This window comes from Rhineura floridana, chromosome 22, assembly GCF_030035675.1.
Source record: "Rhineura floridana isolate rRhiFlo1 chromosome 22, rRhiFlo1.hap2, whole genome shotgun sequence".
Taxonomy (NCBI): domain Eukaryota; kingdom Metazoa; phylum Chordata; class Lepidosauria; order Squamata; family Rhineuridae; genus Rhineura; species Rhineura floridana.
This window is the reverse complement of record NC_084501.1, coordinates 15,258,530-15,265,030: the sequence shown is the minus strand read 5'-3', so window position 1 is coordinate 15,265,030 and position 6,501 is coordinate 15,258,530. Positions and strand designations below refer to the sequence as shown.

The 6,501-nt window shown below is 41.7% G+C and overlaps 1 long non-coding RNA gene across 1 annotated transcript; it reads left to right on the top strand.

The window, feature by feature from the left end:
• The first annotated feature begins 4,742 nt into the window (after nt 1–4,742).
• On the top strand, nt 4,743–6,270 carry LOC133374994 (uncharacterized). The gene is made up of 2 exons (XR_009760044.1): nt 4,743–4,784; nt 5,431–6,270. It is a non-coding gene; the product is annotated as an uncharacterized LOC133374994 (long non-coding RNA).
• The last annotated feature ends 231 nt before the right edge of the window (nt 6,271–6,501 follow it).

Sequence of the window (6,501 nt, the reverse complement as noted above, 5' to 3'; positions counted from 1 at the left end):
CACTGACACGTCGAGATCCCCCCAAATAAGTAGAAATCACAAAAAATGTTTTGTTTTGTGTTCGTTTTGTGTTCGTTGGTGGCGAGCACCCCATTTCACTTCTAAACTTGACAAAAAAAGGAAAAGATATGACAAGAGGAAACAGGCTTTTGATGCAGTAAGGACTTTATTTTGAAATTCCACAATTTGAATTTTCATATAGCACAGAAGTGCTTATTCACGCTCCACTTAAAGGAATACAGAGAACACTGAACAAAGCTTACTTGAAATTGTTTTAAGCAATGCATTAGATTTTAAAAACAAAATAGGATTCAATGGTTGTTTGTGAACCTAGGATGACCCACCCACCTGTCTTCCCCAACAATTGCAACCACAGAGGAACACTGGATTTAATCTGAGGCACATTTTGAGCATAATCAGGGTAACAGTGAGACCACAGAAGCCTCACCAGTGCCCAAGAAGAAAAGAAGGTGCCCCTAGACCATGACCCAGAATCTGAAGTGTTGCACTGTTGTTGATGACAGCTGCACCTGAGTTTCTCAGCAGATGCAGAAAAGACTCCTTGATGGAAGGAAGGAAGGGAGACAGCTTCTTTCCTGGCTGATAATGCAAGGGGTGCAGATGTTAAACATGCATTTCTAGAATGCCTTCACATTCAGCAGATCAAACATGTTGGTTTCTTCCTTCATATGGCTCTTCATCATATTCATTCTATGGATGGTGGCTTCCGGATTTAGTATTGCTGGCAAGGGCTGCATCCTCTCTGGCTTTTGGACTGATATTTGTGAGAATAGATGCTTGTGGAACTCACGCCCCCCTTGTAGGGGATCATACGCTCACAAGGGTTGTATTGATCGATGCAAAGCGGCTGGTCAGGGCAGTAGAGTGCTGGCCCAGGGATGGTCAGGACAAAGGGTGGTGGCTGAATGGTCACGGTGGAGGGAGGGCAGCTGGAGTAGCACGGGTTCCATCCATAAGACATCTTTGGTGAGATGGTTGTGTGGATCTGAAGGAACACATCCGGGTGGGGAGTAGACAAAAGTGTGAAAAGGTCAATAATAATTGAATTTCTTTGGATTTTCCAACAGACATTTCAGAATGTATGAAAGTTGAGAGGTACAGAGACAAATCAAGCAATGAATTGGGACCAGATTGTGCATTGCCTAGGATAATGAGGATACAAAACAATGGCCTAACATTGGCATCTAAAGAAGAGCCTACTGGATCAGGCCGGTGGCCTTTCTAGTCCAGCAGTCTGTTGTCACTGTGGCCAACCAGATGCCTCTTTGGGAAGCTAACAATCAGGATCTGAGTGCCACATCAACTCTCCCCACTTCTGATTCCCTATAGAGGTAGAACATAGTCATTGTGACTAGCAACCATAGATATCCTCTTCCTCCATGTGTACAACATCAGCCCTTCTCTCAAGAAACCCATTGAAATGAATAGAAGTTAATAATTTAGGTCAGGGTTAGCCAACAAAATATCCTCCAGATGTTGTGGATCGACTAGAACTCCACTTTACACCAGCCAGCATGGTGAATAGGCAAGGTTGACCAGAGTTGTAGTCCAAAGCATCTGGAGGGCACCATATTGGCCATCTTTGCCTTAAATCCATTCATTTGATTTGGATTAATCCAATGAAATAAAATGAAAAGACTAAATTATTCATTAAACTTTATTGCTTATAAGAGACTTCCCACCAAGCTCTTTACTGGTTATTTATAATCAATAATTCTAAATCAATGTTCCCTCTACTGTCTTTCTCTCATTCCCTTCTTCCTTTCAGTGAGACACAATTGTCCAGAGATTCGCTATTAAAAGATATTTCAGCAAAACTTACCAGGTCCTGCAGTGAAAGAACTGGAGTGTCTCTGTGCTGAGGGAATCTGGTGCTGGTGCTCTGTCTCCTTAGGGTTTATATACTTGTTTCCCAGAGGATGATGCATTTCATTTCCATAAGATGCTAATTAGTTGCTAATATTTCTTTCCTGAAGTAACACCAAGTCATTTCAAGGAGTGATTTCACTATTCGTAACTCTTCTTCCTCATTGTGGATGCTTCACCCCATAGGTGAGGTCCTGCCTGTAGAAATCCTTGTGATTAAGAGTTATAGCAATGCCTGAATTAAATTGTTACGGGTCAAGTATTACAAAAGTGGTTTTGGGAGTAGGTATTTCCAGTGCAATCATATCCAAAGCAGAACTGGATTAATATTTTGTGCTCCTTTGTTGTGGGCATAACAGTTGAGGAATTTCAAGGCGAGGCCAACGAATTCTGGAAAGACAAGATACATTTTTCACAGATACTGAACTATTATTATTATTATTATTAATTCAATTTATAGACCGCCCCATAGCCGAAGCTCTCTGGGCGGTTCACAACAGGTTAAAAAAACCCATTCAACATAGAATTAAAACCTCATATTAAGCATTTAAAATAAGTTAAAAATGACAGGACATTAAAACATACTAAAATGCATATTAAATACTACTAAAATGCTGAAAATGCCTGGGAGAATAGGAAGGTTTTTACCTGACGCCGAAAAGATAGTAATGTTGGCGCCAGGCATATCTCATCAGGAAGAGTATTCCATAGTTGGGGGTCCACCACTGAGAAGGATACTTGGAGGAAAGCCATGGCTGTTTAAAGGGCATCCTAGCACTTCAATGTATAGCGCAGATGGGGCCATTGTCTATTTATCTAGGTGATTGTATCAGAGTGATCATAAAAGTGGATTCTCTCTGACTCTAGTCCACATATGGAGATTTTGCTTGACCACTCTCATAGTTCTCATCCAACAATGTCACAATATGGCTCCGATATCAGTGAGGAAGTGGGATCTGCTCTGGGTTTTAGACTGAACTGTCCAAAGTGCTGAATCTTGAACGTTCAGACTAAAACCCCAAATGGATTCATTGCCCCACTGACATCGGAGCCGCCAGCGTCCACTGACTGAAAGATGAAACCTTTACTCTTTGGCTAGTAGAACGTGTCCCTAGTGTGGTTCATGAGATTCTACCCAGTTAACATAATGCACTTTCCATCTGATTTCTTCCATGAATATACAAGCTTATGGAGTAGGTATTTCCAAGGTGTGGCCTGTGGACCACCAGTGGTCTGCATGATTCCTTCCCGTGGTCTGTGGCATGTCTGCATTAAATATTCCTATTGATTTTAATTGTATTTTGATGCCTTCTTTTATTTCTTATATCGTATTTAATCACATTACAGTTTGAATGCTATGAGATGGCAATTGAAATGCTATAAAATGCAACAGGATACATAAAATACAATTAAAAAACATGCCTTTAGCACAGAGCATTACAGTTGTGACAACAGGGAGAAAAATCATTAAGTGGCCCAACAAGGCCATCAGCAATTTTCAGGTGGTCCATGGGTAAGAGAAAAAAAGGTTTGGGAATCCCTGTTTTAGAGCATTTACACTTAAAGGACTAAGGCCACATCTGCGCCATAAATTTAAAGCAGTTTTGTACCACTTATAATAGTCATGCCCTCCCAAAGCATTCTGGGAACTGTGATTTGTTGAGATTACTCAGAGTAGTTGGGCAACTCCTTACTCCCCTCTCAGAGTTGTAATTCCCAGAGTGGTTTAACAATCAGTTCCTCTTCTCAAGGTACTCTGGGAACTGCAGCTCTATGAGGGGAATGGGGGTGGGTGATCTCCTAATAATTCTCAGCACCTTCAACAAACTACAGTTCCCAAGATGCTTTGGAGGAAGCCATGAGTATGAAAGTGGCATGCAGGTCCTTAAAAATGTGTGGCACTGATGTGACATTAACATTTTCCCAACACGGAAGGTTTGTTCAAAATTCAGGGTAGAAATGGATTTCTTCCTTTAAGGCAGTAGTCCCAGACACTCTTTGTCCCTGAGCTCTTTTATTGTAATCCCTGTTCTAATTGGAGATGCCATATAATCTGTTCTCTTCAGCTTAGCTTGTCAGGGCATCTGGATGAAAAATTGAGGATGAATTGCTTATCAAGTAGGGTCTCATATATGACGGAGCAGGTGGCTATGTTTTCCCTAATTGCCATGCACATAAGATTAAATTCAGCCAGTGGATGCTGGTAGCTCCGATGTCAGTGGGGCAGTGAATCCATTCTGGGATTTAGTCTGAACTCTCAAGGTTCAGCACTTTGGACAGCTCGTACTGAAACCCAGAGCAGATTCCACTTCCTCGCTAACGTTGGAGCCATATTGTGTCATTGTTGGATGAGATCTTTGGGAGTGGTCAAGCAAAACCTTCAAATGTGGACGGGAATCAGACAGAGTCCACCTTTATGATCACCAAGATAGTTCAGCATCTGCGAAAAATGCATCTTGTGTTCTCTGAATGCTTTGGCCTGTCCTTCAAATTTTGTGCTGTTATGCCCACAACAGATAAGCACAAAATGTCTGTCCAGCCTACTTTGGATATGATTGAACTGGAAATGCCAACACCTCAAACCACTATTGTATCACATGTCCAGAAACAATTCCAGGCATTATATATCACTTAACCACAAGGACTTCCACAGGGAGGGCCCCACCTATGGGGTGAAGCATCCACAATGATGAAGAAGAGTTATGAACAGTGAAATCACTCCTTGAAATGACTTGGGTGTTACTTCAGGAAAGAAATGTTAGCAATTAATTAGCATCTTATGGAAATGAAATGCATCATCCTCTCGAGAACCAGGTATAAAAAGCCCAAGGAGAAAGAGAAACATCACCAGATTCCCTCAGCACAGAGACACTCCAGTTCTTTCACTGCAGGACCTGGTAAGTTTTGCTGAAATTCTTTTTAACTTGTGCAAAGCTTCTTGGCAATTGTGGATTTTCTTTCCTTAAGCTTGCCATTTGTTTTTGCTTTTAAAAAAAATCCTTATTGGCTCATCTGAATAGTTCAGCACCAAATCTTTATGGTCTTTGATGGTTAGCAGAATTGAGGGTGCAAATCAAGAAGAAAAATGGACACCAAGTCATTTCTGCTGTCAGTGTGGCCTTCTCTTTCTTCCAACTTGATTACCCATTCTTAGTTTATTTAAGAAGAAGGTTAAGCCAAAGAATGTTAATGATCAGTGCAGCTGAAATCAGGGACACTTCAGGGTGGTGGAGATGCCCACACAGAGTCTATGGACAGTTGTGTCTCACTGAAAGGAAGAAGGGAATGAAAAACAGGCAGTAGAGGGAACATCGATTTAGAAATATTGATTATAAATAACCAGTAATGACCTTGGTGGGAAGTCTCCTATAATCTATAATGTTTAATAAATAATTCAGTCTTTTTATTTTATTTCATTGGGTTTATCCAAATCAAATGAATGGATCTAAGGCAAAGGTGACCAATATGGTGCCCTCCAGAAATTCAATTATTATTGACCTTTTCACACTTTTGTCTACTCCCCACCCTGATGTGTTCCTTCAGATCCACACAACCATCTCACCAAAGATGTCTTATGGATGGAACCCGTGCTACTCCAGCTGCCCTCCCTCCACCGTGACCATTCAGCCACCACCCTTTGTCCTGACCATCCCTGGGCCAGCACTCTACTGCCCTGACCAGCCGCTTTGCATCGATCAATACAACCCTTGTGAGCGTATGATCCCCTACAAGGGGGGCGTGAGTTCCACAAGCATCTATTCTCACAAATATCAGTCCAAAAGCCAGAGAGGATGCAGCCCTTGCCAGCAATACTAAATCCGGAAGCCACCATCCATAGAATGAATATGATGAAGAGATATATGAAGGAAGAAACCAAGATGTTTGATCTGCTGAATGTGAAGGCATTCTAGAAATGCCTGTTTAACATCTGCACTCCTTGCATTATAGGCCAGGAAAGAAGCTGTCTCCCTCCCTTTTCTGCATCTGCTGAGAAACTCAGGTGCAGCTGTCATCAACAACAGTGCAACACTTCAGATTCTGGGTCATGGTCTAGGGGCACCTTCTTTTCTTCTTGGGCACTGGTGAAGCTGGTGTGGTCTCACTGTTACCCTGATTATGTTCAAAATGTGCCTCAGATTAAATCCAGTGTTCCTCTGTGGTTGCAATTGTTGGGGAAGACAGGTGGGTGGGTCATCCTAGGTTCACATACAACCATTGAATCCTATTTTGTTTTTAAAATCTAGTGCATTGCTTAAAACAATTTCAAGTAAGCTTTGTTCAGTGTTCTCTGTATTCCTTTAAGTGGAGCGTGAATAAGCACTTCTGTGCTATATGAAAATTCAAACTGTGGAATTTCAAAATAAAGTCCTTACTGCATCAAAAGTCTGTTTCCTCTTGTCATATCTTTTCCTTTTTTTGTCAAGTTTAGAAGTGAAATGGGGTGCTCGCCCCCCACGAACACAAAACAAAACATTTTTTGTGATTTCTACTTATTTGGGGGGATCTCGACATGTCAGTGGAATATGGAGACCCCGATGTCAGTGTGGCAGTGAATCCACTCCAGGTCCAAACTTCGAAAGAGCTGTCCAAGGTGCTGAACACTTTTTCAGGAGT